Below are 10,794 nucleotides of genomic sequence, written 5' to 3'. Positions count from 1 at the left end.
AAACCTGAAGAAACAACAAAAGTAACTAAGCTAGGATGCAAGGACCATGATGTTATTAATGAATGTTGTGTTATACGTGTTGTGTGTCACGAAGATGGCAGCCCTATGTTGGTACCACCCCATTGACCCCATATAGGTTACCAACCTTCTTTTATTATGATGATGTATTATAGGTCAATATCACAAAGAACTGTAAAAATAAAAAAAGTATGCATGAACCAGGAAAATTCACAATATGAAATAATGTAGTGGACATGAACCTCAATAAAAAAGAAAAAAACAATAAAAATGTATTTTTGTTCAATTTTTGGTTTCTTTTTTTGACGAGGAACAACATGCATTCCATTAGCTAGTGGTCGCGGACAAATTGCCAGCCACAGCACCGATTACATCAGTGGGGAAATTGGAGGTCCACACTTGGTGGTTCTCACTTAAACTACTCACACCCAAACTTGCCAGCGTGTGAGCTGGTGCATTACAAATATGTGGACAAAACTCCACTTTGGTATCTATGAAACCCATCTGCAGCAAATACTTAATTTCACGGTAGAGGATTCCCAGACTAGCTCTATCTAGAGAGCTAGGCAGCACAGCATGCTTGAGCGGGTGGTAGTCGGTACAGAAAATGACACGACCCATCCCAAATCCCTCCGCAAGAGATATAACCTTCATCATTGCAAGAGCTTCCGCATGAATAGCCTGTGAAAGGCCTGCTAATTTCCCGGCTGCTGCAAACAAAACATCTCCCTTTGAATCTCTAGCTATACAGCCCCATCCACCTTCCCTTGTTGCCTCAAAATAAGCTGCATCTGAGTTAATCATAACCCAGTTTGAAGGGGGTGGCTTCCATTTGGGATTTGTTGCAACGTTAGGTTTCACCAGAGGAGAGAAAAAACCTGTCCACGCATTAACAGTCAGATTTAGCTAAGCAGCAAACACTACCAGCCCAGTCTATCTCTCATCATGCCTTACTTTGTTCATTCCTGTCCACCGTTTCCACAAGAGGCATATCACTTTCAGTTTCTTCCCTTCCTCCAGGGCAAAGATGCCCTCAAGGACTTCCAGGGAAGTTGGTTGTTGCATCAGAGCTCTTCTTTCATTTTCCAGTTCTGCAGCTCTCCACAATGCTTTGACATATTTGCATCGAAAAAAGAAGTGACCTCCATCTTCAAAATAACCGCCGCATACGGTGCATCTAGTGTCAAGCTCGACACCTCGCCTCTGAATATTCATATGGAGAGAATGACTGTTGTGGCCCCAACATCCACATAAAATGGTGTACCTTCCCGGGACACTTGACATTCCAAAGAGGCTTCCAGACTGCATGTCTCCACCCATTACCACTTGTCGCTTCACCCGCCGGTCTGTAAGCTTGCTTCTGCATCATCTCAGTGTGTACATAATAAGCCGGCTTGACTGAAAACAAACCCTTCGAGTCAAAATGCCACGCTATGAAATCGTCGTATTGTTCGCACAAAGGAATACTTAAGATTTTTTGTACATCTGCTTGCTGGAATGTTTACCTCACAAGATCAACATCCCATGAGTGTGAGACCGGATTGATCAATTTTGAAACACGTGTGAATAGGTGGCACCTTGTCCTGTTAAAGGCATTCTTGACATATCCCAAAGATTCAGGGCACTGAATTAGTCTCCAAGCTTGTCTTGCAAGCATCGCAAGGTTACATAGGTAGACCAAGTTATTTCCCATTAGTAGTTTATTGTTGCAAGCCCAAGATCTGCATCACTGAATGCTTGGTCTATGTTGAAATATATTGTCTGCCTCCCTCCATCAGTTCGGACTTTTGGATGAGTCCACGCCTTTGCATTCTTGCATAATGGCTAGGTCCACCCTGAGATGCACACGCCCTCCTCCCCCTGTAAGGATCCTAGGTACACGCTTAAGCGCTTGCGACGGGTGTCGAACTAACAACCTGGCCATGCATCAAACCGATGCTAACCAAATGACCCAGTGACTAACGACGGCTTGAAGGCAGCGCTAATGTTTGAAGTACTAATTAAAGCTGCAGATCCTAGTGTTCTTTTTAGTGATTGTGCTAGAGATTATACATACGGTTTATCATAACTCATGAACCTGACTCATCTATTATATATCTACACCGAATACCTACCTAATAGTCTATGTTTATCTATATATCACCTAAAATCCAAGGGGTTATTGCTTCTTGCGGTACATGTAAATCTTACCTCTTACCTACTAATAAAGCACGGATTGTTTTTGGTCGTCTGTCACGCCATTTTACAAATAAACCCCTCAGTTTTCTGTAAATCAACCCACAGTACACGTTTAAGTTATAACCGAACCGTTTTGCTCATTTTCTCAGAAAACCCCCTGACGTTTTAGACAATCAACCCGCCGTCCATATTTAAGTCAGCCGAAACGTTTTTTTAGTTTTAACAGAAAACCCCTTGACGTTTCGGTTAATCAATCTACAGTTTATGTAAAATAAGATTATTCATATCTTTTAAACCGTAACTTAAATTTTAACATGTTATATATGAAACTTGATTAGAAAAATATGTAGAATCTAAATATGAAGTTATTTTTAGCTGTTAAATATTTCTAAAATATAATTTTTGGTGCAAACTTAATATATAGTGTACGGTCTGTTTTTTTTGTACCGTCGGTGATTCAAATTGCAAATAAACATCTATTAAAACCAGAATGAGAGAAAAAAACATCGAGAACCATGCATGCACAACTATGAAAAACCTTGCGGGAAAAAATAACATACTTTTTATCTTATTCCAAGCGAGTGTGCGCATGTGCGCGCACGCAAAAGAGAGAGACATTAAGACTAACCACATTCAAATGTGTTTTCATTGTGTGAGCACAAAGGTCACTATCGGCAACACAAATGTGATGCCATGTGAAACTAAAATACGTGGGCCTATTAATGTCTTGAGTCATGGTTATTGGGTTAAGAGTGTGTGTTATTTTCTTTCCCGTTGCAATGCACGGGCTTTTTTTCGAGCGAGTGTGTGAGTATAGAGGAAATACAAATGTGATGTCATGTGAAACTAAAAGACGCGGGCCTATTAAGGTCTTGAGTCATGGTTATTGGGTTAAGAACGTGTGTTATTTTCTTTCCGATTGCAACGCACGGGTTTTTTTGCTAGTTATTTCTGAAGTTGCAAAATATTATCCACCAATGCCACCTATAAATGATAAAAAAATGTTCCACAAAGGGGATTCCCCTACCAGACCCGGCCCATGCAGTAGGGACCTGCTATATTGCACTATGCGCGCTGGGAAAAGACGCGGCGCACCCGCTTGTACCGACACATGTCTAGCGGCCTATTTTTTTTCTTTTTTTCTTTTCATTTTTTATACTTTAAATACTTTGGGACTTCAAGAAAGTTCCAATAGTTTTAAAAAATGAGAATTTTGAAATAAAATGTTTAATGAATCATAAAATGTTTGTGGATTCAGAAAATGTTCTTGATTTTATATAAAAAAAATTTCTTATTAAAAAATGTTTGAAATTTTGAAAAAACAATGTTTAGGTAATCAAAAAAAGGTTCATGATTTTTATAAAAGTTCATGTATTAAAAAATAATAATGAAATTCAACACAATTCACCAATTCAGATAAGTCCATGAATAGAAAAATAACCTAAAATAATTGTTAGTGTCTTACAAAATTTTTTATTCTTTAATAAAATGTTCGCTGATTCGAAAAATAATTATGCATTTCAAAAAATATTCACTAAATCAAAAAATATTCCTAACTTTCAAAATAAATTCCATAAATTTCCAAAATAATGTTCGTCCAATCTAGAAATGTTTGCTGGTTCAAGAAAAAAGTTTAAAAAATGTTCACAATTTTAAAAAATATTTACGAATAGTATAAAATGTTCATGAATTCAAAATTTTCTTGATTTTAGAAAATGTTCAAAATTTTGTGCAAGTGTTCATGAATTTTAAAAATGTTCACGAGTTTAAAATATATCATGGATATTGAGGATTATGATTATTTTTCTTCCATTGTTACGCACTGGCCCTTTTGCTAGTCTATACATAATAATAAAGGGGTTATTGCTTCTGGCGGTACATCATGAAAATTGCCTCCAAAGTTGTGAAATATTATCCATCAATGCAATCTATAAGTTTTTTTTGAGAAATGTCACCCCATATTATTCAACCAAGACCTTACATGGCATACAAATGAAATCGGGGGGATCTACTAGCCACACATGGCACCCCATAGGTATAGGGTAACAGAAGCCTTTGCGAGGTCATGCACCTCCCAAATGTGCTCTCTCTTCTCATGCTCAAAGTGAACTTGGACGAATTCTTCCATCTTCATCTTTATATCTTGAAAAATCGCCATGTTTGGACCCATGTACGCGCCCTTAAGATGAGCTATAGTTGCAGCACAATCGGTAGCAATATGGATTCTGCTCAGGTAAAGATCAGAAGCCTGATTAAGAGCCCCACTAAAGGCCATCGCCTCAAGAATTTCTGGTTGGACAAAATCATGTGTTACTAACACAGATGCTCCAACAAAGGACCCCTGTCATCCTTACAAATGACATCACATGACCCCTTGTCTTGGTTCCTGCTAATTGTAGCGTCGACATTTAGCTTCATGCATCCTTGGGTAGGGGCTCTCAACTTCTCCCTTGTCGCCGAATTGTAGCCGAAGAACTTGCTAAGATGGCCACCCTTCGAGGAATTAAAAATTGATCCCCAAGGAACTTCAGAATAAAATTAAACATGGTGAGAGGTGAGTGAAAAATATATTCATGTATTTCCTTCCTGCGCGCCGACCATATAGCCCACAGAGCAATCAGGATCTGAAAGAATTCCTCCTCCCTTGTTGATTCCATGAGCTCCATCAACCACAGCCTCGCATCAGCATGCCCACAAGCAATGATATGTTCAACCAGCTCTTCATCTAACTTGTTGCAGTCTAGTAATGCATGACGCCATGAATCTTTAGCATTGTTGCATATCTGACACACGTTAGAGTCAGTCATATTCCTTTGGTGATGAACTACCTCTGTCGGGGTTGAATTTCATGCAAGTCGCCACACGAAATTTTTCACATTCCAGGAACCTTAACCTTCCAAAGCTTCTTCCACTCCTGCTGCACCTCTTTTGTGTTTGACGGTGAAGGTCATCCATCAAGCCATGCCTCCCTCCTATATTTTGTATCGATCAGCAACCGGTAAGCTGATCTAACAGTAAAAAACCTGCTCATGTCGTAGTTCCATGCCCAACTATCTTCCAGATTGTGCGAGCTTAAAGGGGTGTTCAACACAACTTGAGCATCCGGAGGTTGAAGATGTTCCCGGACCTTTTGATGATTCCAAATTTTCATTGCTCCATCGATCAAGTCAGACACCAGGATTAGAGGATTTGGACTCCTCGGGCGAAGGGCCCTTAACATGAAATCTCGTGGGATCCAATTGTCCTCCCAAAGCTTATATACCCAACACGTTTTATAGGCCCCTGTTTCAAAACGATGACACCCGCACACACTGCCCTCCATACTTGTGATGGGTGGTTTCCCAGTTCAGCTTGCAACACATCACCATGAGCATAATACACCGAGCGTAAGATCCATGCACTAAGAGACGCAGGGTCTTCAATCAGCCTCCAGGTTTGCTTGGCTAGCATTGCAAGGTTGAAAAGTTCTGTATCTCTAAAGCCTAGCCCACTTTGGTATTTTGGCATAGTTAGAACATCCTAGAAACCCATGCTACCTTTTGCTCAACGTTCTTGCTGTCCTAGAAAATTTTCTCAGCATCATGTCAATGTGTTGCATAAACCTCTTGGAAGGAGAAAAAAGGACATGGAGAACGTAGGGACGGCTTGAGCCACGGACTAGAATCTCCTTACCGGCCGAAGCCATGCACCTCTCAATCCATCCACGTACTTTGCCCCCATAGTCAATCCTTTACTTCACTGGCTCCATATGGGGCATTGAGCATTGCATTGCTATCTATAAGTGATAAAAAAATGTTTCACACAGGTGAATCCTCCGGCTGGGCCAAACCCATGCAGTATGGACCTCCTATAGTGCGCTCTTCAGGTTGGAAGACGCATTGTGCCTGTTTGGGCCGGTCCATGTCCTAGTGGCCTGTTTTTAAAACTTCCTTTTTATTTTTTATTTTTTATTTTCTGTTTCCTTTTTCTACTTTAAATAATTTAGGAATTCAAAATATTCCCAAAATTACATAAATCAAAATTTTGAAATAAAATCATCAATAAATCATCAAATGTTTGTAGATTCAAAACATGTTTGCGATTTTCTATAAAATTGTTAGCTTAATTGAAATATGTGCGTATTTTTTAGGAAATGTTCGAGAATTCAAAAAGTGTTCATGGTATTTTAAAAAGTTTAGGTATTAAAGAAATGTAATGAATTTGAACAAAATTTTATAAATTCAAAAAAATCATGAATGCAAAAATATCCTAAAAATTCAAAAACTGACCGGCAACTTACAAAATAGCTTATTCATTCATAAAATGTTCGCTGATTCAAAAATTAATTAAGCATCTCAGGAAATGTTTGTTAAATCAAAAAATGTACGTTCAATCAAAAAAATGTCCATCAATATCCAAAAAAAAAGTTCATCCATTCTAGAAATGCTCGCCGATTCAAGAGAATTGTTAAAACAATGTTCACAACTTTAAAAATGTTTGCGAATAGTATAATTTGTTCATGAATTCAAAAAATATTCTTGATTTTAGTATATGTTTGAAAATTTGTAAAAGTGTTAGCAAATTTGAAAAAAAATCACGGTTTCAAATGTGTGCACGAGTTAAGAAAAATATTCATGATTTTATGAAATTGAGAGTTGTAGTGATTGTCACTTATGCAGCAAAATATGGTCATGGCCATTAGACATTATGAAAAAAAATCTCCCATCGCAACGCACGGACTATTTCTTGGGGAACGTAGTAATTTTAAAAAAAAATCTACGCACACGCAAGATCATGGTGATGCATAGCAACGAGAGGGGGAGAGTGTGATCTACGTACCCTTGTAGATCGACAACGGAAGCGTTAACTTGGTTGATGTAGTCGTACGTCTCCACGGCCCGACCGATCAGCACCGAAACTACGGCACCTCCGAGTTCTAGCACACGTTCAGCTCGATGACGATCTCCGGACTCCGATCCAGCAAAGTGTCGGGGAAGAGTTCCGTCAGCACGACGGCGTGGTGACGATCTTGATGTACTACCGTCGCAGGGCTTCGCCTAAGCACCGCTACAATATTATCAAGGACTATGGTGGAAGGGGGCACCGCACACGGCTAAGAATATGATCACGTGGATCAACTTGTGTGTCTAGGGGTGCCCCTGCCCCCGTATATAAAGGATCAAGGGGAGGAGGCCGGCCGGCCCTCTATGGCGCGCCAAGGAGGGGGAAAGAAGTGGGGAGGGAGAGGGAAAGGGGGGCGCCGCCCCCCCTCTCCTAGTCCAATTCGGACCAGGAGGGAGGAGGCGTGTGGCCCACCTTTGGCTGCCCCTCTCTCTCTCCATTAAGGCCGTATGGCCCATTACTTCTCCCGGGGGGGTTCCGGTAACCCTCCGGCTCTCTGGTTTTCTCCGAAATCACCCGGAACACTTCTGGTGTCCGAATATAGCCGTCCAATATATCAATCTTTATGTCTCAACCATTTCGAGACTCCTCGTCATGTCCGTGATCACATCCGGGACTTCGAACTAACTTCGGTACATCAAAACTCAAAAACTCATAATATAACTGTCATCGAAACCTTAAGCGTGCGGACCCTACGTGTTCGAGAACAATGTAGACATGACCGAGACACGTCTCCGATCAATAACCAATAGCGGAACCTGGATGCTCATATTGGCTCCTACATATTCTACGAAGATCTTTATCGGTCAGACCGCATAACAACATACGTTGTTCCCTTTGTCATCGGTATGTTACTTGCCCGAGATTCGATCGTCGGTATCTCAATACCTAGTTCAATCTCGTTACCGGCAAGTCTCTTTACTCGTTCCGTAATATATCATCTCGCAACTAACTCATTAGTTGCAATGCTTGCAAGGCTTATGTGATGTGCATTACCGAGAGGGCCCAGAGATACCTCTCCGACAATCGGAGTGACAAATCCTAATCTCGAAATACGCCAACCCAACATGTACCTTTGGAGACACCTGTAGAGCTCCTTTATAATCACCCAGTTACGATGTGAAGTTTGGTAGCACACAAAGTGTTCCTCTGGCAAACGGGAGTTGCATAATCTCATAGTCATAGGAACATGTATAAGTCATGAAGAAAGCAATAGCAACATACTAAACGATCGGGTGCTAAGCTAATGGAATGGGTCATGTCAATCAGATCATTCAACTAATGATGTGATCCCGTTAATCAAATAACAACTCTTTGTCCATGGTTAGGAAACATAACCATCTTTGATTAACGAGCTAGTCAAGTAGAGGCATACTAGTGACACTCTGTTTGTCTATGTATTCACACATGTATTATGTTTCCAGTTAATACAATTCTAGCATGAATAATAAACTTTTATCATGATATAAGGAAATAAATAATAACTTTATTATTGCCTCTAGGGCATATTTTCTTCAGTCTCCCACTTGCACTAGAGTCAATAATCTAGATTTGGTGCTGATCATGTTTTGCTCGTGGAAGAGGCTTAGTCAACGGGTTTGCAACATTCAGATCCGTATGTATCTTGCAAATCTCTATGTCTCCCACCTGGACTAGATCCCGGATGGAATTGAAGCGTCTCTTGATGTGCTTGGTTCTCTTGTGAAATCTGGATTCCTTCGCCAAGGCAATTGCACCAGTATTGTCACAAAAGATTTTTATTGGACCCGATGCACTAGGTATGACACCTAGATCGGATATGAACTCCTTCATCCAGACTCCTTCATTTGCTGCTTCCGAAGCAGCTATGTATTCCGCTTCACACGTAGATCCCGCCACGATGCTTTGTTTAGAACTGCACCAACTGACAGCTCCACCGTTTAATGTAAACACGTATCCGGTTTGCGATTTAGAATCGTTCGGATCAGTGTCAAAGCTTGCATCAATGTAACCATTATGATGAGCTCTTTGTCACCTCCATATACGAGAAACATATCCTTGGTCCTTTTCAGGTACTTCAGGATGTTCTTGACCGCTGTCCAGTGATCCACTCCTGGATTACTTTGGTACCTCCCTGCTAGACTTATAGCAAGGCACACATCAGGTCTGGTACACAACATTGCATACATGATAGAGCCTATGGCTGAAGCATGGGGAACATCTTTCATTTTCTCTCTATCTTCTGCAGTGGTCGGGCATTGAGTCTGACTCAACTTCACACCTTGTAACACAGGCAAGAACCCTTTCTTTGCTTGATCCATTTTGAACTTCTTCAAAATCTTGTCAAGGTATGTGCTTTGTGAAAGTCCAATTAAACGTCTTGATCTATCTCTATAGATCTTTATGCCTAATATGTAAGCAGCTTCACCGAGGTCTTTCATTGAAAAACTCTTATTCAAGTATCCCTTTATGCTATCCAGAAATTCTATATCATTTCCGATCAGTAATATGTCATCCACATATAATATCAGAAATGCTACAGAGCTCCCACTCAATTTCTTGTAAATACAGGCTTCTCCAAAAGTCTGTATAAAACCAAATGTTTTGATCACACTATCAAAGCGTTTATTCCAACTCCGAGAGGTTTGCACCAGTCCATAAATGGATCGCTGGAGCTTGCACACTTTGTTAGCTCCCTTTAGATCGACAAAACCTTCCGGTTGCATCATATACAACTCTTCTTCCAGAAATCCATTCAGGAATGCAGTCTTGACATCCATCTGCCAAATTTCATAATCATAAAATGCGGCAAGTGCTAACATGATTCGGACAGACTTAAGCATCGCTACGGGTGAGAAGGTCTCATCGTAGTCAACCCCTTGAACTTGCCGAAACCCTTTTGCGACAAGTCGAGCTTTGTAGACAGTAATATTACCGTCGGTGTCAGTATTCTTTTTGAAGATCCATTTATTCTCAATTGCTTGCCGATCATTGGGCAAGTCAACCAAAGTCCACACTTTATTCTCATACATGGATCCCATCTCAGATTTCATGGCTTCAAGCCATTTTGCGGAATCTGGGCTCACCATCGCTTCTTCATAGTTCGTAGGTTCATCATGATCTAGTAGCATGACTTCCAGAACTGGATTACCATACCACTCTGGCGCGGATCTCACTCTGGTTGATCTACGAGGTTCAGTAGTATCTTGTTCTGAAGTTTCATGATCATTATCATTAGCTTCCTCACTAATTGGTGTAGGTGTCACAGAAACAGTTTTCTGTGATGCACTACTTTCCAATAAAGGAGCAGGTACAGTTACCTCGTCAAGTTCTACTTTCCTCCCACTCACTTCTTTCGAGAGAAACTCCTTCTCTAGAAAGTTTCCGAACTTAGCAACAAAAGTCTTGCCTTCGGATCTGTGATAGAAGGTGTATCCAATAGCCCTATTTAACGTGATAGCGGTAAATCAGTAAGAGACATCATAGATCGCACCATATCTAATAAAGTACGATTACGACGTTCGGACACACCATTATGCTGTGGTGTTCCGGGTGGCGTAAGTTGCGAAACTATTCCACATTGTTTCAAATGTACACCAAACTCGTAACTCAAATATTCTCCTCCATGATCAGATCGTAGAAACTTTATTTTCTTGTTACGATGATTTTCAACTTCACTCTGAAATTCTTTGAACTTTTCAAACGTTTCAGACTTATGTTTCATTAAGTAGATATACC

Source organism: Triticum dicoccoides, chromosome 7A, assembly GCF_002162155.2.
Source record: "Triticum dicoccoides isolate Atlit2015 ecotype Zavitan chromosome 7A, WEW_v2.0, whole genome shotgun sequence".
Lineage (NCBI taxonomy): Eukaryota > Viridiplantae > Streptophyta > Magnoliopsida > Poales > Poaceae > Triticum > Triticum dicoccoides.
This window is presented reverse-complemented; position numbering follows the sequence as displayed.